This window comes from Schistocerca americana, chromosome 7 (assembly GCF_021461395.2).
Source record: "Schistocerca americana isolate TAMUIC-IGC-003095 chromosome 7, iqSchAmer2.1, whole genome shotgun sequence".
In the NCBI taxonomy this organism is placed as follows: Eukaryota; Metazoa; Arthropoda; class Insecta; order Orthoptera; family Acrididae; genus Schistocerca; species Schistocerca americana.
In genome coordinates, this window is record NC_060125.1 from 141,363,098 (window position 1) to 141,389,643 (window position 26,546).

Below are 26,546 nucleotides of genomic sequence, written 5' to 3' on the forward strand. Positions count from 1 at the left end.
TTGTTTGAAGAGTAGTAATCTGTATCTGTGCAAGCATTCAGGGTGTGTTCGGCGAACCGGTCCTGCGTGGTGTTCCGAGCACAGTGCGGGTCCGAACGAGCAGCGCTACCCCTGTTAACGAAGTACACCGCGAACAGAGTTCTGCATTTCAAATTACGGAAACTCGCTAATGGAAGCAATGCTGGTCGCATTAGGAATAATTGTCGTTAACGTCATAGGCATATATAGGAGTGGGCACGTTGTGGAAAATGTCAACTGCCACAGTTAGCATATTCAGAGGAAGATAAAATATAGACATATCGCCAGGATGGAGGACAGATTATTCTTTTTCGTATTTCGTTGTTTACTTTCGTAAAGTTATCCCTTTCCGGCAGTTCTGCAACATGAACTGGATGATATGAAGTCGAAAATGAGAAGAACGAATATCCATAAATTTTCTGATGTAATTGGAGGGCAGCATACGCGTCAGGCTGTCTTTCGTAGGAAGGACAGGGCCAAAGAGAGTTCGAACGTCATTCGTGTTTATCTTTATTTTAGCAAAACGCACTAAGTTACAATTATTAAATGCCTATTGGAAAAACACATCCAGTTGCAGAAAAAGAATAAATAACAATCATAAAACTGTAAAAGAGGGACTAACAGCAAACCGATTAAATACAATAATAAAACCTGTAGCAGCACAACAATAGAGCTCTAAATACTTTCTCCACAGAATTTCTAAGACTTACAATCCAAAATAGAAATCTACTCCGGAAATAAGTGTCATATAAGAAAATTACCGTACCTCGGATAGCGGAATTGCGCAAAACACGTGAGAGAAATGGCTAGAGAAAACTGAGGTTAAATATTGTGTCATGAATGGTACAAATACTCAGTCAGAACCTTCGTGAAATTAACAGATCTTAAATCTCCTAGTCTTTAGCCAGTTCAAAAACTAACAGTGCATACAAGAAGTAAGATTAGTAACCATTCAGTTACCCGAGCCCCACTATCATACAGACATTTAAGAAAATAAATCTATTAATTACACAATTGGCAAATTAGCTGACTACACGAACAATTAATAAGAGCTAGAAATTTAAAAAAAAATTAAGGGAGAGCTGCAGTAGGCACGCAATGATTAAAACACAAATAAATACATCGACGTGCTATGCAGCCACGTGTTGGCAAGGCGTACTGGGCGCGGAAAGATTGAGTGGCGCAGGACCAGCTGCACCCGACTGACCTGCGGATTTGGCTGCGCTTTCCGAATTTTCACCTGCTCTATCAACGAGACAGATTTCATCCAAGTCTCTCGAAAGGAAACACAAATGGTAGACTCATTACCAGAGAAATACAGAAACCAGTACAGGAACTGGGCCAGACCTTTACTATAGACGTAACGCCGCCGCATGACGGTCAAAATTAAAGCAGCAAGTAAATAATTTTTCAGTGAGTTAACGGAGTCAAACTAAATAAACTTGTTAAGCGGCCAAAATCTAAATGCTAAGTTTAACTGGCAACCAAAAACTGTACCAAACCAGCACCAAATGGGCAAAAGATAAACAAGTATTCGCCACGCGAAGCGGAGCACTAAACTGCAGGCCGACGCGTTGAGATGGCTAACGAATACGTATTAACAAAGGATAGAACATAAACTTTTGAATAACATTACAACCAAGTGTAAGACACACTGAAGAGCCAAAGGAACTGGTACAGCTGCCTAATATCGTGTAGGGCCCCCGCGAGCACACAGAAGTACCACAACACGACGTGACATGGATTCGACAAATTTCGGAAGTAGTGCTGGAGGGAAGACACCACGAATCCTGCTGGGCTATCTATAAATTCTTAAGAGTATGAGGGAGCTGAGGTCTCTTCTACACAGAATATTGCAAGGCATCCCAGATATGCTCAATAATGTTCATGTCTGGGGAGTTTGGTGGCCATCGGATGTGTTTAAACACAGAAGAATCTACTTGGAGTCACGCTGTAGCAATTCTGAACGTGTGGGGTGTCGTACTGTCCTGCCGGAATTTCCCAAGTCCGTCGGAATGCACAATGGACATGAATGGATGCAGGTGATCAGACAGGATGCTTATGTAAGTCCTGACAGAGTCACATTTAGACGCATCAGGGGTTCCATATCAACCCAACTGCACACGCCCCACACCATTACAGAGCCACCTCCAGCTTGAACAGTCCCCTGGTGGTAAGTAGTATCCGTGGATTCATGGGGTTGTCTCTACAACCGTACACGTCCATCCGTGCGATATAATTTGAAACGGGCAACGCGCCTCCAGTCTTCAACAGACCAAGGTCGGTGTTGACGGGCCCAGGCGAGGCGTAAATCTTTGTGTCGTGCAGTCACTGAGGGTACACGAGTGAGCCTGCACCTCCGAAAGCCCATATCGATGACGTTTCCTTGAATGGTTCGCACACTGACACTTGCTGATGGCCCAGAATTGAAATCAGCAGCAATTCGCGGAGGGGTTGAACTCCTATCACGTAGAACGATTCTCTTGAGTCGTCATTGGCTCCGTCCTTGCAGGATCCTTTTTCGGCTGCATCGATGTCGGAGAGTTGATGTTTTACCCGATTCCTGATACTCACGGTACACTTGTGAAATGGTCGAGCGGGAAAATTCTCGCTTCATCGCTACCTCGGAGATGCAGTGTCCTATCGCTCGTGCGCTGACTGTAACACCACGTTGAAACCCACTTAAATCTTGAAAACCTGCCATTGTAGCAGCAGTAACCGATCTAACAACTGCGCCAGACATTTGTTGTCTTAAATAGGCGTTGCCGAGGGCAGCGCTGTATTCTGCCTGCTTACATATCTCTGTATTTCAATATCATGCCTGTACTAGTTTCTTTGGCGCTTCAGTATAGCAGCAACAAATGCATAATAAGGCCCTCGCTGAGAGAGTTAATAATTGAGATTAAGAGGTCACACTGATACAAACAAATAAAGAAAACTCAAACCTGGTAGTAAAAACAGCCAATAATACAACCGATGAAATTGCGCGCTCGACTGAAGACGTGAATCCCCTTCATATAAAAATGTGCGCTGCCACAAATCCGACGCTTTACATCGAATTACACACACATTGGAGCATTGCATAAAGAATCAAATTCAGTAGTTTTAAACGAGTAGTTGAAGACAGAAGCGGGATCCACATCCTGAAGTCTGATACGTAATCGGACGTGAACTTCGAATAGACAACCACAAAAGTACCGAACTAAACAGTCCCAATACTGGTACCGAAAATGGAAATTATAGCTCTGGTTACTACCGATGCTCGGGTCACTCACGTCCTGTAAACCAAATCGGAAGCTCACCAAACATGAAACTTCCTGGCAGATTGAAACTGTGTGCCAGACCAAGATTCGAACTCGGGACCTTCGCATTTCGCGGGCAAGTGCTCTACCATCTGAGCTACCCAAGCACGACTCACGCCCCGTCGACACAGCTTTACTTCTGCCAGTACCTCGTCATTCTCACCAGACATATCAATACATCGATTCAGGAAGGACACGGTGGAGCCGACACACAACTTCTCCAGGTCTGGTCGATCGCTGAAACACACAGCAGGTTCCTTCCCTCGGAACGCGCAACACGCGTCCAAGAGTTTGCAGCCGGCCGAGGTAATAATGGATCACAATCCAGGAACCCACCTGGGCGTGTCTTCCTGCTATCGCTGCTTCATTCAGCGACCGTTGGCTATCGAATCTGAACCAGCCATCACCTGCCGTCACACGTCGCCTCACCCCGAGGGAAGTGTTTCACCTTCCCGGTCTCACTGTCACTGCCTTCGTGCCTCCGATCTCCGTGTGAACCACGCCCTCCTAAGGCAAATATGTTATATTATAGACCGTGGTGCGACCTATCGATCACGCAACGGTTCAGTAATGCTACTGGGCTACTACGCATCGTCACTGTAGTCTCCATTTTAAATATGTATGTTGAAAAATGTTAAAAGGAGTACAAGGACATGTATCGCGTAAAGGTACAATTGCGACGAGACTGACCGATTAATTACATAGCTGGGGAAAGATATTAGGAGAACTGAAAAGTGCGGTGTGACCTCGGGTTTTTCGTACGAGGAAACGAGACAGGGAAAAGGAAATAAGGTAGACAAATGTCAGTAAGACAGCGTGGTGGGGGATAGGATGGACGTAAGGGTGGATTTTGTGATTTGTAATTGAAAGCCTGTTGAACGTTTGTGGGAGACTTACTGGACTCCGTGAAGAGGTATAGGCCAGAGGAAGCGTAAGCAAAGGTTGAGAATAGGACGAGCATTAGAAATTAGTCATTAGTCTGGTTTCTGAATGCGTAGTATATACAAAAGTATGAAAGCGGGAGAAGAAATTCCACAGCTGGTGAGGTAGTGGTGTGTGTGTGTGTGTGTGTGTGTGTGTGTGTGTGTGTGTGTGTGTGTGTGTGTGTGTGTGCGTGTGTGTGTGGGAAGGAGGGGGGGTGAACAGTATCAAAGAAGGCGGGAAGTATGACTTTCGACGATTAGCGCGAATTTAGTGTCGCAGAAAAGCAGGTATTAACGTTATACGCTGTAACAGGTCGTACCATGGTTTTGTAGGTGCGAAGGAGAAGAAAAGTAATTCCTGTATTTGAATACCGAGCGAGCTGGAACAGTGGCCAGACACTAGACTTAACTTCGGGCTGACTGGGGTTCATATTTCTCTCCATCAGTCAGGTTGAGGTTGTCGATGGTTTCCTTAAATCACTTAAGGCGAATTCGGAGACGACTCCTTTTAAAAAGGTACAGCATATTTCGCTTACAATCGGAGCATTTTCTGCAATAGTTCAAAGTGTTTGTAGAATGGAATGTTTAAAAATTAAGTAAAAAATATTGGGGTGAGGAAAGTAGTAAGTTATTCCTATAATTTCTGTCCTACATTTAATTTTGTGCCATTTATCTTTGTTAAGAAGTGATTATAGAAACTATATCAAGAGGTAGATAAGTTGAAGTGGAACTAGAGGAATTCTTATGATTTCTGGAGAGGGGCGCTATAACGAATTTAAGAAGGTGGGGTCGTTGGCGCACTGCAGGATTGGCCACTGTATATTTAACTTATACGGGGTTAGGACGCGGTATGTGTACAACGAGGAGTTCCATCCCTAATTATCAGAGGAAAAGTGTTTTTGATCCTGTTAAATCCATTGGGAAGGTGAAATATATCGCTAATACACGAGAACTGTATTTTCAGTACGTAAATGCAAAACAACACATATTTTTGGTTCAAATGGCTCTGAGCACTATGGAACTTAACTTATGAGGTCATCAGTCCCCTAGAACTTAGAACTACTTAAACCTAACTAACCTAAGGACACCACACACATCCATGCCCGAGGCAGGATTCGAACCTGCGACCGTAGCGGTCGCGCGGTTCCAGACTGTAGCGCCTAGAACCGATCGGCCACTCCGTCCGGCACACATATTTTTGGTAAATAAATTTTCCCATTACTTCGAGATTTAATTGTTTGTAAATTTTTTTATGCATTTGTTATTTTACATTACTTGTTACATTGAAAGAGAAGGGTTTCTAGAGGATAATATTTTTACCTTTCTTGATTTGATATCACATTTTGCATCATATATTTAACGATAAGCAGTATTGAGAGAAAAACATAAATTTATATGAAAAAATTCAACTTTTTGTACTGTATGAAATACATTAAGCATGAGTAGAAATTAAAAACTAAGAGAAATACATTTTACTTGGTATGCTAACGAGGATAGCGTTAAACACACAGTCCCACATTATATTTCTTGCAGTTGATGTGTGGTGATGACAACAGGTTGTTAGCTAGCCTCGGTTGCCGAGCGGTTCTAGGCGCTTCAGTCCGGAACCGCGCGACTTCTACGGTCGCAGATTCGAATCCTGCCTCGGGCATGGATGTGTGTGATGTCCTTAGGTTAGTTAGGTTTAAGTAGTTCTAAGTTCTAGGGGACTGATGACCTCAGCAGTTAAATCCCATAGTCCTCAGAGCCATTTGATCCATTCTAGGGGACTGATGACCTCAGTCTCATAGTGCTCAGAGACATTTGAGCCAACAGGTTTTTCGAACACATCGTCTTATTTGAGCTGCTATATTTCTCCAATGAGGTGTTTTACACCATCAGAGTGTAGCTAATCTCCTACAGTACCGGAGGCTTCGTCCAAGTCCTCTCGGAGACGTTGCATATCTCGTCAAGCACGCTTGCACCAGTTCTCTCCGAAGAAACTGTGAACTGTGATATCCAGTACCCGACTGAGAAGAGCCTCGTACTGCATCCTGTTACTGATATATATCCCGTACTGATTGACAGTTCCATCCATTCGATCACTTACGCCGGTGTATTTGCTGTACTTTGTCTGAATGAAGATTCGAGGAAATTCGATTTGTTTCCTTGACCGCTGAAAATTAGAACTGGAAGAGCGATGTGCCGACGACAAATTATTAAAATTATGACGCTAGTGCGTATTGTTACTTTTATGTAACCCTGTAAATGTATAATAAATGTTGCATAAATTTCAGTAAATGACTGATTTACTGTAGATCTATTAACAGTCTTTGAAACGGAATGATAAAATATTTCTTAAGTTATAGAATGCAGTACATGTTTCTAGACGGTGTGAATTCATCAGAGACAAGGGATCATTAAGAATGTCCCAGGAAATAAATAATCTGATTCGTCGGTAGGCAGAAATTTCCGACTGTTTGCTAATGACAAATGGTTCAAATGGCTCTGAGCACTATGGGACTCAACTGCTGAGGTCATTAGTCCCCTAGAACTTAGAACTAGTTAAACCTAACTAACCTAAGGACATCACAAACATCCATGCCCGAGGCAGGATTCGAACCTGCGACCGTAGCGGTCTTGCGGTTCCAGACTGCAGCGCCTTTAACCGCACAGCCACTTCGGCCGGCTGCTAATGACACACGAAAGTAAAGGGAAATGTCCTCGTTGAGAGACTGCAGGAGGATATAAGATGACTGAGAAAGAATTTTTATTCGGTGTCATGAATGGTAATTTGCTCTAAACGCAGCATAACACTGCAAAATTACATCGAGTATAACAAGAAAGTACGTTGGTAAAGGAAAGGAGAAGGGTCTACTCCGACTTTTACGGAAAGTTTTACAACAGTCTATAAGGGAGACAACATACAGAACATCAGTACCACCCAGTCTTGAGAATTGGTAGAGTGTTCGGTATCCGCACGTGATCGAATTAAGGATAGTCATCGGACCAATTCAGATTTTTGCTGCTAGATTTGGTGTCTGTGGTTGGCTCTACACGTGAATATTATGAAGATGTTTCGTGAGCTTAAGCGGAGAAAATACGACGTTGTCTTCTTTAAACACTACTGAAGAAATTCAGAGAACCTGAACTTGCAAGAGACTACAGAGCGATTCTTCTGCCGCCAACGTACATTTCACGTAAGGACGTCAAAGACAAGATAAATGCCGCGCATAGTGGCCGTGCGATTAGAGGCGCCATGCTACGGACTGTGCGGCTCATCCCGCCCGAGGTTCGAGTCCTACTTCGGGCATGGGTGCGTCCATGGTTCTTAGCATAAGTTAGTTCAAATACTGTGTAAGCTTAGGGACCGATGACCGCAGCAGTTTGGTCCCTTAGGAAATTCACACACTGTTGAACAGTTGAACAAAATAAGAGAAAGTAGACAAAGTTGGGAACTATATACACAGTCGTTTATTTCTTGCTGCATTTGCGAGCATAACAGTAAAGAGGAGGAGGGGGGAAGGTGCCCTTCTCCGTGTACCATCGGTGCATTGCAGAGTATGTACAGGATGGTCCACTGAATGTGAGCGTGCCAAATATCTCACGAAATAAGCGTCAAACGAAAAACCTACAAAGAACGAAACTTGTCTAGCTTGAAGGGGGAAACCAGATGGAGCTATGGTTGGCCCGCTAGGTGGCGCTGCCATGGGTCAAACGGATACCAACTGCATTTTTTCAAATAGGAACACCCATTTTTATTACGTATTCGTGTAGTACGTAAAGAAATATGAATGTTTTAGCTAGACCACTTTGTTTGCTTTGTGATAGATGGCGCTGTAATAGTCACAAACATACGGCTCACAATTTTAAATGAACAGTTGGTAAAAGGAAGATTTTTTAAATTAAAATGCAGAACGTAGGTACACTTGAACATTTTATTTCGGTTGTTTCAATGTGATACATGTACCTTTGTGGACTTATCATCACTGAGAACGCATGTTGTTACAGCGTGATTACCTGTAAATACCAGATTAATGCAATAAATGCTCAAAATGATGTCCGTCAACCTCAATGCATTTGGCAATAAGTGTAACGACAGTCCTCTCAACAGCGAGTAGTTCCACAATGTTCGCACATGCATTGACAATGCTCTGACGCATGTTGTCAGGCGTTGTCGGTGGATAACGATAGCAAATAACCTTCAACTTTCCCCATAGAAAGAAATACCGGGACGTCAGATCCGGTGAACGTGCGGGCCATGGTATGGTGCTTCGACGACCAATCCTCCTGTCATGAAATATGCTGTTCAATACCGCTTCAACTGCACGCGAGTTATGTGCCGGACATCCATCATGTTGGAAGTACATCGCCATTCTGTCATACAGTGAAACATCTTGTAGTAACATCGGTAGAACATTACGTAGGAAATCAGCGTACATTGCACCATTTAGATTGCCATTGATAAAATGGGGGCCAATTATCCTTTCTCCCATACTTCCGCACCACACATTAACTCTCCAAGGTCGCTGATGTTCCACTTGTCGCAGCCACCGTGGATTTTTGGTTGCCCAATAGTGCATATTATGCCGGTTTATGTTGCCGCTGTTGGTGAATGACGCTTCGTCGCTAAATAGAACGCGTGCAAAAAATCTGTCATCGTCCCGTAATTTCTCTTGTGCCCAGTGACAGAACTATACACGACGTTCAAAGTCGTCACCATGCAATTCCTGGTGCATAGAAATATGGTACCGGTGCAATCAACGTTGATGTGGCATACTCAATACCGACATTTCTGAGATTCCCGATTCTCGAGCAATTTGTCTGCTACTGATGTGCGAATTGACCTACTTGGGCATCATCATTTGTTGCAGGTCGTGATTTACGTTTCACATGTGGCTGAACACTTCCTGTTTCCTTAAATAACGTAACTATCCTGCGAACCGTCAGGGCACTTCGATGATGTCGTCCAGGATACCGAGCAGCATACATAGCACACGCCCGTTCGGCATTTTGATCACAATAACCATACATCGACACGATACAGACCTTTTCCGCAATTGGTAAATGGTCCATTTTAACACGGGTAATGTATCACGAAGCAAATACCGTCTGCACTGGCGGAATGTTACGTGATACCACGTACTTATTGGTCTGTGACTATTACAGCGCCATCTATCACAAAGCGAAAAAAGTGGTCCAACTAAAACATTCATATTTCTTTACGTACTACAAGAATATGTAATAAAAATGGGGGTTCCTATTAATAAAAAACAAAAAAACAAAAAAAACGCAGCTGATATCCGTTTGGCCTATGGCAGCGCCATCTAGCGGGCAACCGTAGCGCCATCTCGTTTCCCCCTTCAAGCTAGACGAGTTTCGTCCTTTGTAGTTTTTTCCTTTGATGCTTATTTCGTGAGATATTTGGCCCGGTCACTATTAATGTATCACCCTGTGTGTAGATATGGAACTACAATCTGCACCAATGGTCCTTGCGTAGGCGGACTTGTAGCGACATCAACTTGGCGCTTCCGATCTTCTGTAATTTTTCTGTTACGTGACTTGCCAGTGATAAAGATACGATGATGCAGATGATGATACTGATTGTTTACTCACTGTGACGTATTTTCTGTATCCCCCTGAAAACGACGATTTGTACAGATAAAGAAACTACGGCCATCGTCATATAGGTGATTGTAAGAAAACTTATTTTTCCCTGTTAAATTAGGTCGAGTCAGTGCTGTGGAAATTTGCTGTACAATATTTGCCAAATCTGCGGAAGCAGAACAGAATAACTAAGACCAATGACTAGTGACTGTCTCATCACGAGGATGGTGGACTGATACGACATAAACATGTCAACTTCGAGGACACTTCTGGGTAACGGAACGAAGGCCAGTAAATCAGCAAAATTATAATCTGGAACATGTAGCCTAGCCGAGTATAGTGAATACTCAAATGAATAGGTACGAAACGTTCTGAGATAACGGTGCGAGGTATCTAAGGTCGCGAATATAATGACGTCAACTCCCCTTAAAACATTCACAGCTGTGCCCTCAGCACGCTACCTACGCTCGCCGTCTCTTCTGATGTATGACATCTGATACTCATCTAATTCCTCGAGGACAGAAAAACCAGTAACAGCGACGAGTACTGTGAGATACTCCATAGCCCATGCAAATTCATCAACAGCAAACAGACTCGGCTGTGCACGAATGGAATGGTTGTGCTCCACGATACGGTGAGTCAACAAGTCTCTTTACGATCGCACGATCTGTAATGACCAAGTTCAAGTGGGTGCACTTGATTACCTGCCCTACAGCCCGAACACGTGGTCATGAAACTTCCTTGTGTGTGGTACTCTAGAGGAACATCTCAAACGGGATCACTTCGCCTCAGACGACGAATGGAGGGCACAGTGGAGAACTGGTTCCTGTCACAGCGACAGGAATTCTGGGAACAGGGAATCCTTCGGCTGTTGAAACAGTGGGATAGTTGGGTTTAGGCCTCCGCTGATTACTTTTTAAGAAAGACGTCAATTATATCCACTGCTGCACCAGATTTGCTACGTAAGAAATCCGCAACTGAGAGGCATGATAATTAATGTACAGAGATTCGCTTCAGTTGTGCTAATATTTATTGAAAGCATGACCGGTTTTGGAATTTTAAAATCCCATCTTCAGGCATATGAGACTGTAGCATACGATGGACATGAGGGAAGAACTGTTATGCGAAATATGTATAAAAACCGAAGGAGCATACTACCGAAAAAAGTCGACTTATTTATTGTATCTGGTAACACATACACCATGTGATCAAAAGTATCCGGACATCTGGCTGAAAAGACTTACAAGTTCGTGGCGCCCTCTATCGGTGTTGCTGGAATTCAATATGGTGTTGGCCAATCTCTAACCTTGATGACAGCTTCCACTCTCGCAGGCATACGTTCAATCTGGTGCTGGAAGGTTTCTTAGGGAATGGCAGCTCATTCTTCACGTAGTCCTGCACTGAGGAGAGGTATCATTGTCGGTCGGGGAGGTCTTGCACGAAGTCTGCGTTCCAAAACTTCAAAAAGGAGTTCTATAGGTTTCCGGCCAGTACTCTGTCAGTCCAGTCCACTACAGGGATGTAATTGTCGTGTTGCAATATGAAGTTGCCATTCGCGAATTGTTCTTAAAAATGGGAAGCAAGAAGGTGCTCAAAACGTCAATGTAGGTCTGTGCTGTGATAGTGCCACGCAAAACAACACGGGCTGCAAGCCCCCTCCATGAAAAACACGACCACACCATAACACCACCGCCTCCGAATCTTACTGTTGGCACTACACACGCCAGCATATGACGTTCACCGGGCATTCGACATACCCACACCCTGACATCGAATCGCCACATTGTGTACCGTGATTCGTCACTCCACAAAACTTTTTGCCACCTTTCAATCGTCCAATCTTTACGCTGTTTACACGAAGACAGGCGTCGTTTCGCGTTTACCGGCGTGTGTGTGACTTATGAGCAGCCGAACAACCATGAAATCCAAGTTTTCTCATCTCCCGCCTAACTGTCATAGTACTTGGAGTGAATCCAGATGCAGTTTGGAATTCCTGTGTGATAGTATGGTAGATGTCTCACTATTACACATTACGACTCTCTTCAACTGCCGACGGTCTCTGTCAGTCAACACACGAGGTCGGCCTGTACTCGCCGGCCCGAGTGACCGAGCGGTTAAAGGCGCTACAGTCTGAAACCGCACGACCGCTACGGTCGCAGGTTCGAATCCTGCCTCGGGCATGGATGTGTGTGATGTCCTTAGGTTAGTTAGGTTTAATTAGTTCTAAGTTCTAGGGGACTTATGACCACAGCAGTTGAGTCCCAAAGTGCTCAGAGCCATTTGAACCATTTTTTCGGCCTGTACTCTACTTCACTGTACGTATCCCTTGACGTTTTCACGTCACTATCACATCGGAAACAGTGGACAGACGTATAACACAAGTAGCATCCAATCACCTGACCATGTTCGAAGTCCGTGAGATCCGCGGTGTGCCCCATTCTGCTCACTCACGATGTCTAATGACTACTGAGGCCGCTGATATGGAGTGCCTGGAAGTAGGTGGCAGCACAATGCACCTAATATGAAAAACGTACGTGTTTGGGTGTGTCAGCGTACTTTTGATCACATAGTGTACTGGAGGTCGGCCTCATCAGTGCAAGAACTCCATTCATTGCATGTTGTTGGAACTAGACAAAAGAAATAAGGGGAGGGCCTAATAATCAAACTTATCTAACAACATAACGTCCGAACGGGCGGAACGATGTAAACAGAAGTCGAGAACAAACACAGTACTCACACTGTCAGCCACCGGGCAGCCGCACCGCAGGGAAAGGTAATCACTATGTGGGGATTGCCACGCCGGAGGTTTCGGAGCGCATTGCGGCGCAGGGCAACAGTGGTGTACAAGAAAGTAAACTGACGTTATCAGCGATGATATAGAAATCAGGACTGAACCGTCCGAGCGTTTACATTGCTTAATTTAAGGACGTAATAGAATATGAATGAACTGCGGTACGCTGATAGGGTAATAACTTTCAAGCATGCGACAGTACGTGACGTTTTGAGGCAACAGGGCAATGGTACATACGAAGGAATAAGTGATAAAAACAGTGACCACAACGATAAAAATTAACGGTAATATAGACTATGCGTATATTACTATAGCCAATACTTAGATTTTTGGCGGTTACTTGTATATATTTTATTTTTATTTTCACCGCTCGAGCCCACAATGTATCATACATGTGATGATTTACACAGCATGGTCCATTGGTGTAAATTACCATTAATTTTTATCACTGTTGTCACTGTTTTCATTCCATGGTCGTCTCTCTTACCTATGTAGCATTGCCTTGTTCACTAAGAACGTCACATATTGTGACTGAGAGCTATTTAGCCTATCGGCGTACCAGAGGTCGTTCATATTCTATTATATCCTTAAATGAAGTATTGTAAGAGATCGCACAGTCAGTCCAGATATTCTATATCATCACTGATAACATCATTTTACGTGCTTGTACACCGTCGGCGCCTGCATCGCACAGCGTTTCCAGACCTCCAGCCTGGCGCTCCATACAATCGTGTTTTGCCTTCCTATGGTGCGGCTTTCCCGTGACAGACAGTGCGAGTACTGTGGTTGCTCTCTGCTTCTGTTTACTTCCTGCCGGCCGATTTGGCCGAGCAGTTCTAGGCGCTTCAGTCGGGAACCGCGCGTCCACTACGGTTGCAGGTTCGAATCCTGCCTCGGGCATGGATGTGTGTGATGTCCTTAGGTTAGTTAGGTTTAAGTAGTTCTAGGGGACTGATGACCTCAGACGTTAAGTCCCATAGTGCTTAGAGCCATTTGAACAATTTTTGAACATCGTCTGTGCCCCTACAAGGGAACCATCCTGGCTCTCTCCTTGAGTGCCTTAATAAATCACGGAGAGCATCACTGTGGATGTGTGGAGGGGGACTGGAACTGTCACCCTCCTGAATACGACTCCAGTGCTTGACCCTTCGATGCGTTACACGGTGGGCTTTGTTCGAATGCTCCGCCGGTAAAAGCTTTATCAAAGACCGGAAAGGGTTCCAGATAAAGTTTTACCCTCTGATGTTTGTTTACCAGAAACGAGAGCCACTGCTTATGTTTCTCTAATGGTATTGCACTGAACCTTTTCCATCCGAACTCAAACAATAGCCTGGGAATGATGAAAACAGAGCGAAGAAGGCGGAATTCCGTCACACAGGGACTTCACCCCTTCCGGCAGTGATGTGACGCAGCGCGGCCGTCCGCTCCTCAGAGTCGGCCGGGCCGGGGCGCTGGCGCCGGCGCCGCCGTCAGCTGCTAAGACGGCGCCGCCGGGGCCTCAGGGCTCCTGCTTAATATCTCAAATCTTACGCAAAAGTCATTACGCGGGATCTGCATAATGGGATCTCTAGGGCAAGTCAAACACGGCGACAACGGTGTGCCTGTTTGAAATTCAGATGCAAAGTTGGCTGTAATCTGCGCCCGGCTAATGAAAGGTGGCCGCCCGGCACAGGAGCATCCTCACCCCTGCCCTGCACCCTCCTGCACCCACTCCCTCACCTTCCCGCACCATCCCACTCCCACGGAGCCGCGTCAGCAGCCGCGGGGGAGCGCTAACGGCCCGCCTTCCGGCGTGGTAACCGCCTCCGAACCAGTCGTCTGCGCCCTTGACTGACTTCCCACCCGAGCTAGCGACGCGACCGTTCTGAGAATCCTGCCTTTGTTTTCACAACTCATCCCCTGGAATACGAAGAAATACCGAGCTCCCAATTACTACACGGATCAGCCAGTACACTATGACCAGGTTTGGCACAGATAACAGCCCCGACGCGTCGCGACATGGAAGAAATCAGGTCTTGGTAGGTCACTGAAGGGAGCTAGTATCACATCTCCACACAAAAGCCACCTTATTCCCGAAAATTCCGGGGAGTGGGCGATGAGCTCTGACAACACATTCAATCACATCCCAAACGTGTTCGATCGGGTTCATATCTGGCGACTTCAGGGCGCCAGCACATCAGTCTGAACTGGCCACTGTATACCTCGAAAAAGTTCATAACACTTCTTGTCTTGTGACACGGCGCATTATATTACTGAGAAATTCCGCTGTCATTAGGAAACATGATCGTCGTGATGGGTGCATGTAGTCTGCACCCGGTGTACAACTCTCTGTGGCCGTCAGGGTGCCTAGCACGAGCTCTAGTGCGCCTATGTATGCCGATGTGAGTGTTCCCCAGAGCGTAATGGAACCCCCATCAGCTTGTCTCCGTCCTCCAGTATAGGTGTCAAGGAGCTGTTTCTCTGGAAGACGACGGATCTGCGCGCTCCCATCAGTTTGATGAAGAACGTATAGCGATTCATCACACCATGGAACGCGCAGCCACTACGCCAACGTCCAGCGCCGATGGTCAAGTCGTAGTCACCACACATCCCCTGGATAATATAGAAATACAACATACCGAGCTCACGATTACTACACGGATCAGCCAGCACATTATGAACGCCAGCGTGACAGCTGATATGTCCACGTTTGGCACAGACAACAGCGGAGACGCGTCGCGATGTTGCCGATGTCATGGTGTTGAATATTGGTACATGAATGGGTAGTCGGCTGCAGAGGCCTATCGTTAGGAGTGTTCGTGCACTGTGTGTTCACACATACTTGTACTCTGGCCAGCATTAGTCTGATGTTAGTTCCGCCATCATTCGCCGCCTGTCCCGTTTAACCAGTCTGCTCAGCCTACTCGTTCGACATCTGTGATGAGTTGTTGCTGCCCAAGGCCACGACGTCTCGACATGGTTCCACCCTGGTTCAAATGGTTCAAATGGTTCTGAGCACTATGGGACTTAACATCTGTGGTCATCAGTCCCCTAGACCTTAGAACTACTTAAACCTAGCTAACCTAAGGACATCACACACATCCGTGCCCGAGGCAGGATTCGAACCTGCGACCGTAGCAGTCGCGCGGTTCCGGACTGCGCGCCTACAGGTTCCACCCTGGTTTCGCCATGTGTTGAAGAAACTCACCATAGAACTCCTTGAACACCCGACAACTCGTGCAGTTTCCGAAATGCTCGTGCCCAGCCGCCGGGCCAAACACAGATAGATCGCACGCCACTACAATTCTACCCACGAACAGGATGCTCCTGATACAATGGCTGACTAGCTGCTATAGCGTGGACCAGTTTATATGGATATTTTTATTTCAATGAAATAATCTTGGTTTGATAACGGGCTTTAAAAGACAGAAACCTGTCACCAAAACAGAAAAAAACAATATCCTTTAACATACATGCGATCAACGCAGTTTTATTGAAATAACTTAAATACAACTCTACCGATCGCTCTTTCCCTAACAATAATATTCCAAAACTACCTTATGTCCTATGTTTCAAGAACAAACGCTCCCTTGTCCTGCTCATTGTACCCCATAAATATTTCTAATAGGTTAAATTGCCTATCAGTATGGAGCCAAATGTATGTGTGTCTGTGCATACTCGTAGTTGTTCTAGTCTAACAAGGTTTGAAAAAGAACCTTTGTAGTGTCTGGAGAGTGTGAGAGGCGTATTGGATCGTCCAAAGGAGTGAACCTTGTCGTGAGACGCGTGTGGATACACCAGAAGATGAGGGCGTGGCATCCTAGTGCGACCCGAAAGCGCATTCCAGAAGTTTCAGTTATCACAAGCCATTCACTATCGCTTGTCCTACTCTCTGCCCTTTGTAAAAATAGTCGTTTCTACTATTAGGCTGCGAGCCAACTAGCTTCCAGTTGGCTGTGACTGACACTCAAATGTGCGACGTCAGTTATAACGCAGGTTTTGGTCTTGGTAAATTAAAATCTCTTCCAGTTTGGGGATTCTGACATTCAATCGTCAACTTCCTGCTGCTAAGACATCATAAGGGATATAAATTCTTAAAATGAAATTCTGGTCGTCGTTCTCTCTGACACGCAGGTAGGTGAAAATAATGTTCTTCATCGACACGGTAAAGCGTTTGAAGTGTGGCATTGAAGATCTCAGCATAAGAGCACGTGCACGCCCCGAGATAACCTGCTCTGATACGACGTGCCTGAAGATGAGACGCTTCAAGACGACAAGCCTCGAGATGAGATACCTTGTAAAAACAGTACTCTGACGCGTTAATTGATCGAACTGAAGCATTGCATCGCTCAGTCATCCCTTCACGCCCAAGCCCAACCGCTGCACATGCCATGAGGTGCGTCGTCAGCCGACGTCATACGTTCAACATTCCTCATCAATTTTTGGTTAGCTTCCGGACATTTGTGACAATGTCTCTTATACTAAACTACTTGTCTCAGCCTAATCTACGTCCCTTCGGGCTATTTAAACGTTAGTAAGCTTTTAACTTGTATATCTCCAAATGCATTCTGAGACACAGGATACGTCAAAAATTTAGGAACAATGAAAACACAACACTTTACCATGTCTAATACTATGTAGGAAATCCGTTAGCAATCAACACAGATTCTCAAAATGGATAAATGCAGTTCTGGTATGGTTTTCAAGGCAGTCTTATATCGTACATCCTTCTAAATAATGTCAATTGCAGTTAACGATGATCGACGTAGATACAGATGCCGCACGCTTCTCTCCAAACTAGGTCATAAAGTTTCAATAATACTGACGTGTGGTCACTGTTGTGCCCAAGAGAGATCTGGAAATCCATCGTCGTGCCCACAAAACCAGTACTGGACGATCCGAGCTGCGTGGACACGCTTCCTGCCGTCTCGGACAACCGCATCACCAATCGGGAATGGACGTTGCGGTATGGGACGGACCTTTTCAGGCTAAATGGTCCAACAACCGTTGTCAGTTATGTGACCCCGCAGGGTAACGTTGGGGCCCATGGAATTCCACGGTATGTCTTCCTAAATCATCACCGAACATCCACCATGTTACACTCTTGCGACGTGAACTAGGATAGAAGTTGGAAACAGTGTGAAGAAACAATCGGCCTAATTACTTTCTTTCATTGACCCTTCGACATGGTTTTATGGCTACAGAACCACATTTTTCACTTTGGCTACCTTTGATACGGACATTCCGAAGGTAACGTTCGTTGTCAAATGCAACAGCGCAACCTGCAGAGTCGGCATTTATTTCCAAGCGTGTGTATCTCTCTGCATTTCTCTAGGGAATATATCTGAGGCGTAGTTACCCTCCCTCCATCGGCTGGCCCCTTTTTTTCTTTTCCTCGCCGGCCGTTGTGCCCGAGCGGTTCTCGGCGCTTCAGTCTGGAACCGCACGACCGCTACGGTCGCAGGTTTGAATCCTGCCTCGGGCATTGGTGTGTGTAATGTCCTTAGGTTAGTTAGGTTTCAGTAGTTCTAAGTTCAAGGGGAATGATGACCTCAGAAGTTAAGTCCCACAGTGCTCAGAGCCAATTCAACCATTCTTTTCCTCTCCCCCCCCCCCCCCCTCTTTTCCCCCTCATAGGTCCGGGTCCTCCCTCCTCCATCTGCCACCGTTTCGCCTGTATACTGCTTTAAGTGAGTGTTCAGTGTTGTGCGTCCCCTGTCAGTGTTGTGAACAGCCACCATACTATCGCTAGTTGTGTTTCTTATCTCGTGCAAACAGAAACTAGACTGTTGCCGTCTTTTTTTAATTGTGCCTGTCTATTTACTGTGTGTTTCAATCAGCATCACCGACCGTTTTGTTTTTATATTTTCTTCGCATCTTTTCCTACACGCTACATTTTTAACAGTAACCGTTTTTATCGCCTGCTTTTATTGTTCTCATGTCTCCCAATTCTGTGGAGGGAATCGAAATCCAACAAAAAAAAAAAAATTCTTGGCGTAGTGATCGCGCCAGATGCCCTTTGATCCACTAGTTAGCTGCAAGTACTGTCTGTAGTTACGACTGTGGCCGATAGCTGTTACATTCTTACACACTAGGAAATTATCAAGTTGTCAGAACAGACTTTGGAGGCCAAACCGTAGTACTACGACTGCCATTAATAATTGCTAATTTGTATATTAATGTGAATTGATGTAATGTATTAAATGAATATTTTAATGTCTATAAAACGAGTACACGTTGGCGTGCCAACTGCGATTCCACAATGAAAGTGAATTATACTCTCAGAAGAATTTTGTTATGTACAATTTGCCAGTTCACGTTACTGTGAAAACAAGAAACATGTTACGAAAATTCCATTACTTACAGGGGGAATACTTTTTATATTTGTGGAGTCTCTGAATTCGTTCACTTACTTCATGGTTCATAAAAAGTGTTAAGTAATGATTGGTCAAATGCAAAAGCTGCGGAACTGTGCGGTTTAATAAAAATAGCGGATCTATGATGACGTGTATCAGCCAATCGGAGGCCAGTGCGTTATCGTGTATTTTGTGCGATCAAGTATTGCTTTGTGAAGTCAAAAGAATATTTTCGGATGTGAGTCGTCATAATGTTCAGATCAGGAATTAAGGAGCTCTAAACAAATGTGGTAACTTTCCGGAATGAAGAAAGAGGATTCGGACGTGTGAGAATAACTAACGCGTGAAATTTTGATTTTAATATGTAAACTGCAACTTTTGGATAACCAAAATCTGCGAGGTATGTCAGACAAGTCGTGACCACAAACTGAACATTCGTAGTGGTCAAGTTGTGTAATATTTGAGCGGGAATTCTGTCACAGACAATCCGTTTGGTCTGATGACAGATTCGGTTAATTATCCTAAGCTGAATATGATGAGGGACTGTCATTGCGTGTAAGTGTAGAAACTAGAACCTAATATTAGCATGGGATTGGCAGTGATTTTATATCAAACGAGTGGCAATATATTGTTCTTACTCAGAAACAACCTTTCAATCAATCGCTCAGCTAACCTGATATTGAGAAATATTTGTTACCCGTGTTGGATTCGTATAATGCTACTGGCTCTACTACAGGTTTTCCAGTAGAGGAACATCATTCGTTTTAACAGGGAAGGCGTACGAATCGGAACGCAGAAGATGAAATCAAAGCAAGGTGAGCGAATATTATTTCTGTAGAACGAGTACACATTAAACGCGTCGTTTCAAGTGGTGCATCGGAGACGGGAAATTATAATCTCTATTTGATCGAAACAGCGATCAGGAACACCTTAGAAAGAGGATAGTGTAACACAGTGAGCGAACGGTAGCGTAGGACAGGGCACGCAAAAGTGAAAAAGATGGTCGAAGCCACGAGGACTGCAACTTTACCGCAGCAAACGCATGGCAAATGTCATCAAGACGAGGATCACAGCGTAGAATTGAACAAGAGAGCGGGAGAGCGGTAGATGCAGCGGCTAACGGGCGGCGGAGCAGAACAACGCTGACAATACGCATTAAATGATATTTCTGGAACTGGTATAACTGAAGGCGATGGTCGGACCTGAAAACGTTACAAGCCATGACCACAGCATACAACTGGATATAAGCTGAGTATAGTTTATTTGTTGTGTGCCTATATTAAAAGACTTGCAAGGACGGAAGAAAGTGATAAGCCTGTAAATGTGAAAGAAATGGACAGGGTACAGTTCAAGTGAGTACCAGTCAGAAGAGCATTCCTGAACAAAGACGAACAAGAGATCTAATAAAAAATAATGTTTCAGTAGATGATGTAGCGGAGTTACCTTCAGTTGTGGGTGTAGAAATTTGAACAAAATGTTCCGACTAAAGTAAATATGAGTTCTTGTTGTGATCTTCAGTCCCGAGACTGGTTTGATGCAGCTCTCCATGCTACTCTATCCTGTGCAAGCTTCTTCATCTCCCAGTACTACTGCACCCTACATCCTTCTGAATCTGCTTAGTGTATTCATCTCTTGGTCTCCCTCTACGATTTTTACCCTCCACGCTGCCCTCCAACACTAAATTAGTGATCCCTCGATGTCTCAGAACGTGTCCTACCAACCGATTCCTTCTTCTAGTCAAATTCTGCCACAAGCTCCTCTTCTCCCCAGTCCTATTCAATACTTCCTCATTAGTTATGTGATCTACCCATCTAATCTTCAGCATTCTTCTGTAGCACCACATTTCGAAAGCTTCTATTCTCTTCTTGTCCAAACTATTTATCGTCCATGTTTCACTTCCATACATGGCTACACTCCATACAAATACTTTCAGAAATGACTTCCTGACATTTAAATCTATGCTCGATGTTGACAAATCTTTCTTCTTCAGAAACGCTTTCCTTGCCGTTGCCAGTCTACATTTTATATCCTCTCTACTTCGACCATCATCAGTTATTTTGCTCCCCAAATAGCAAAACTCCTTTACTACTTTAAGTGTCTCATTTCCTAATCTAATTCCCTCAGCATCACCCGACTTAATTCGACTACATTCCATTATCCTCGTTTTGCTTTTGTTGATATTCATCTTATATCCTCCTTTCAAGACACTGTCCATTCCGTTCAACTGAATTCCAAGTCCTTTGCTGTAGCTGACAAAATTACAATGTCATCGGCGAACCTCAAAGTTTTTATTTCTGATCCATGGATTTTAATACCTACTCCGAACTTTTCTTTTGTTTCCTTTATTGCTTGCTCAATGTACAGATTGAATAACATCGGGGACAGGCTACAACCCTGTCTCACTCCCTTCCCAACCACTGCTTCCCTTTCATACCCCTCGACTCTTATAACTGCCATCTGATTTCTGTACAAATTGTAAATAGCCTTTCGCTCCCTGTATTTTACACCTGCCACCTTTAGAATTTGAATGAGAGTATTCCAATCAACATTGTCAAAAGATTTCTCTAAGTCTACAAATGCTAGAAACGTAGGTTTGCCTTTTCTTAATCTTTCTTCTGCGATAAGTCATAGGGTCAGTATTGCCTCACGTGTTCCCACATTTCTACGGAATCCAAACTGATCTTCCCCGAGGTCAGTTTCCACCAGTTTTTCCAATCGTCTGTAAAGAAATCGCGTTACTATTTTGCAGCTGTGACATATTACACTGATGGTTCGGTAATTTTCACATCTGTCAACACCTGCTTTCTTTGGGATTGGAATTATTATATTCTTCTTGAAGTCTGAGGGTATTTCGCCTGTCTCGTACATATTGCTCACCAGATGGTAGAGTTTTATCAGGACTGGCTCTCCCAAGGTCATCAGTAGTTCTAATGGAATGTTGTCTACTCCAGGGGCCTTGTTTCGACTCAGGTCTTTCAGTGCTCTGTCAAACTGTTCACACAGTATCGTATCTCCCATTTTATCTTCATCTACATCCTCCTCCATTTCCATAATATTGTCCTCAAGTACATCGCCCTTGTATAGACCCTCTCTATATATTCCTTCCACTTTTCTGCTTTCCCTTCTTTGCTTAGAGCTGGGTTTCCATCTGAGCTCTTGATATTAATACAAGTGGCTCTCTTTTCTCCAAAGGTCTCATTAATTTTCCTGTAGGCAGTATCTATCTTACCCCTAGTGAGATAAGTCTCTACATCCTTACATTTGTCCTCTAGCCATTCCTGCTTAGCCATTTTGCACTTCCTGTCGATCTCATTTTTGAGACGTTTGTATTCCTTTTTGCCTACTTTATTTAGTGCATTTTTATATTTTCTCCTTTCATCAATTAAATTCAATATTTCTTCTGTTACCCAAGGGTTTCTACTAGCCCTCGTCATTTTACCTATTTGATCCTCTGCTGCCTTCACTATTTCATCCCTCAAAGCAACCCATTCTTCTTCTACTGTATTTCTTTCCCCCATTCCTGTCAATTGTTCCCTTATGCTCTCCCGGAAGCTCTGTACAAACTCTGGTTCTTTCAGTTTATCCAGGTCCCACTTCCTTAATTTCCCACTTTTTTGCAGTTTCTTCAATTTTAGTCTACAGTTCATAACCAATAGATTGTGATCAAAGTGCACATCTGCACCTGGAAATGTCTTACAATTTAAAACCTGGTTCCTAAACCTCTATCTTATCATTATATAATCTATCTGATACCTTCTAGTATCTCCAGGGTTCTTCCATGTATACAACATTCTTCCATGATTCTTAAACCAAGTGTTAGCTACGATTAAGTTATACTCTGCGCAAAGTTCTACCAGGCGACTTTCTCTTTCATTTGTTAGCCTTAATCCATATTCACCTACTATGTTTCCTTCTCTCCCTTTTCCTACTCTTGCATTCGAGTCACCCATGACTATCGAATTTTCGTCTCCCTTCACTACCTGAATAATATCTTTTATCTCATCATACATTTCATTAATTTCTTCGCCATCTGCAGAGCTAGTTGGCGTAAAAACTTCTACTACTGTAGTAGCCGTGGGCTTCGTATCTATCTTGGCCACAGTAATGCGTTTACTATGCTGTTGGTAGTAGCTTACCCGCACTCGTATTCTTTTATTCATTATTAAACCTACTCCAGCATTACCCTTGTTTGATTTTGTATTTATAACCCTGTATTCACCTGACCAAAAGTCTTGTTCCACGTGCCACCGAACTTCACTAATTTACACTATATCTAACTTTAACCTATCCATTTCCCTTTTTACATTTTCTAATCTACCTGCCCGATTAAGGGATCTGACATTCCACGCTCGATCCGTAGAACGCCAGTTTTCTTTCTCCTGTTAACAATGTCCTCCTGAGTAGTCCCCGCCCGGAGATCCGAATGGGGGACTACTTTACCTCCGGAATATTTTACCCAAGAGGACGCCATCATCATTGAATCATACAGTAAAGCTGCATGCCCTCGGGAAAAATTAGGGCTGTAGTTTCCCTTTGCTTTCAGCCGTTCGCAGTACCAGAACAGCAAGGCCATTTTGGTTAGTGTTACAAGGCCAGATCAGTCAATCATCCAGACTGTTGCCCCTGCAACTACTGAAAAGGCTGCTGCCCCTCTTCAGGAACCACACGTTTGTCTGGCCTCTCAACAGATACCCCTCCGTTGTGGTTGCACCTACGGTACCGCTATCTGTATCGTTGAGGCACGCAAGCTTCCTCACCAACGGCAAGGTCCATGGTTCAACTATGAGAGATAGTTTAAATTGTGACACTAATCGGTTGAGTGATTTTAGTGATAATAGTCTATCTTATGTTACCAAACTTGGTATGTTGTCGTAAAGCACAGAGATCAGGGAATTGTACAGGGAGGTGATGTGGCGGACGGACGGCGAAAGCCGAGGGGGGGGGGGGGGGGGGGAGGGGGGGAGTGAATGGGGGTGGGTAGGTGTGAATAAACCAGAAAGCTTTCAAGAAAAGTTTGCGGCATTGATGGGCACCACTCTGAAAACAATTTTCCAATGTAAAACAGGATATAAATAAAAACATAGAACAACAGGCTGATAAACTAGTGTGCGTAAATTGGAGTTTAGTAAAACTGACAGTTTGGTTTGAGGACTTAAAATGTTTAAACTTGAAATTAATATGAAATTGGGAAGCCATGTTGATGTATTAAAGAAAGTTTGGAAGAAACATTTGCACTTCTCTGATAATAATGTTAACGAAAGAATTCCTCAAGTTGAGGAATACTGTAAGGAATCTTCAGAAAATATTAAGAGTTAGCTGATAGAGGTTGTTAAAAATGTGGTTATTGGATGCAAGAAAAGAGTGCATCAGGTTAAGGGGGATGTGTATAAAACTGAGCTAAAAACTGTTGCTGCAAGATTTTTTTGGGCAACTGAACAGAAAGCTTTAAACAGTAAAATTAATGCTTAAAGTAGAAAATGTTTGAAATGTATGAATGTTATGTCTGATCATGCTATATTAGTCGGAGGCGACTTCAACCTATCTAGTATAGACTGGGATGTCTATGGATTCATTACAGGTGGTACAGACAAGCCCTCGTGTGAGTTACTTTTGAACAAATTATTCGAAAACTGTCCTGAGCAGCTAAATCGACAGCCAACGCGTAATGGAAATATTTTAGATTTCGTAGCCATGAACAGACCAGACCTCATCGACGGTGTCAGTGTTGAGACAGGGATTACTGATCATGATGTTGTCATTACGACTATGGTTACGAAAGTTAAAAAGTCGGTCAAGAAGGCTAGGAGAATGTTTTCACTAGAAAGAGCAGATAATCAGTTGTTAGCATCGCACTTAGTAAATGAATCGACTTCATTTACTTCCGGTACGACGGACGTGTAACAATTATGGGCAAATTTTAAACTCATTGTAAATCACGCATTATACAAGTATGTGTCGAAAAAGTGGGTTACAGACAGAAAAGTCCCACCGTGGCTTAACAGCGCAATTCGGAGAATTCTCAGGAAGCAAAGGCAGTTGCACTCGCGGTACAAGAAAGATGGAGAGAATGAGGACAGGCAAAAGTTAGTATTAACTCGTGCTGCTGTAAAAAGAGCGATGCGCGAAGCATACAACCACTACCACCGTCATACCTTAGCAAAAGATCTTGCTGACTACCCAAGGAAATTCTGGTCTTACGTAAAATCGGTAAGCGGGTCGAAAGCTTCCATCCAGTCACTCACTGACCAGTCTGGCGTGGCAACGGAAGACAGCAAAACGAAAGCTGAAATTTTAAATTTAGCATTTGGGAAATCTTTCACACAGGGGGATCGTACAAACATACCGCTGTGTGAGACTCGTACAGATTCACGTATGGAGGACATAGTGATAGATCTCCCTGGGGTTGTGAAGCAGCTGAATGGGTTGAAAATAAATAAATCGTCGGTTCCTGATGGGATTCCAATTCGGTTTTACAGAGAGTACTCTACTGCATTGGCTCCTTACTTAGCTTGCATTTATCTCGAATCTCTTGCCCAACGTAAAGTCCCGAGCGACTGGAAAAAAGCGCAGGTGACGCCTGTATATAAGAAGCGTACAAGACAGATCCTCAAAATTGCAGACCAATATGCTTAACATCGGTTTGTTGCAGGATTCTCGAACATATTCTCAGTTCGGATATAGTGAATTTCCTTGAGACAGAAGTTGCTGTCCATGCATCAGCACGGCTTTAGAAAGCATCGCTCCTGCGAAAAGCAACTCGCCCTTTTTTCAAATGATATCTTGTGAACCATGGACGAAGGGTATGAGATGGATGCCATATTCCTTGACTTCCGGAAAGCGTTTGACTCAGTGCCCCACTGCAGACTCCTATCTAAAGTACGAGCATACGGGATTGGCTCCAAATGTGTGAGTGGGTCAATAGAATCCAGTACGTTGTCCTCGATAGTGAGTGGTCGTCGAAGCTGATGGTATCATCTGGAGTGCCCCAGGGAAGTGTGGTAGGTCCGCTGTTGTTTTCTATCTACATAAATGATCTTTTGGATGGGGTGGATAGCAACTTGCGGGTGTTTGCTAATGATGCTGTGGTGTACGGGAAGGTGACGTCGTTGAGTGACTGTAGGAGAATACAAGATGACTTGGACAGGATTTGTGATTGGTGTAAAGAATGGCAGCTAACTCTAAATATAGATAAATGTAAATTAATGCAGAGGAATAGGAAAAAGTATTTGGGTGTAACATTGCAGAGCGATATGAAGTGGGACAAGCATGTAATGGCAGTTGTGGGGAAGGCGGATAGTCGTCTTCGGTTCATTGGTAGAATTTTTGGAAGATGTGGTTCATCTGTAAAGGAGACTACTTATAAAACACGAACACGACCTATTCTTGAGTTCTGCTCGAGCGTTTGGGATCCCTATCAGGTCGGATTGAGGAAGGACATTGAAGCAATTCAGAGGCGGGCTGCTAGATTTGTTACTGGTAGGTTTGATCATCACGCGAGTGTTACGGAAATGCTTCAAGAATTCGGGTGGGAGTCTCTAGAGGAAAGGAGGCGTTCTTTTCGTGAATCGCTACTGACTAAATTTAGAGAACC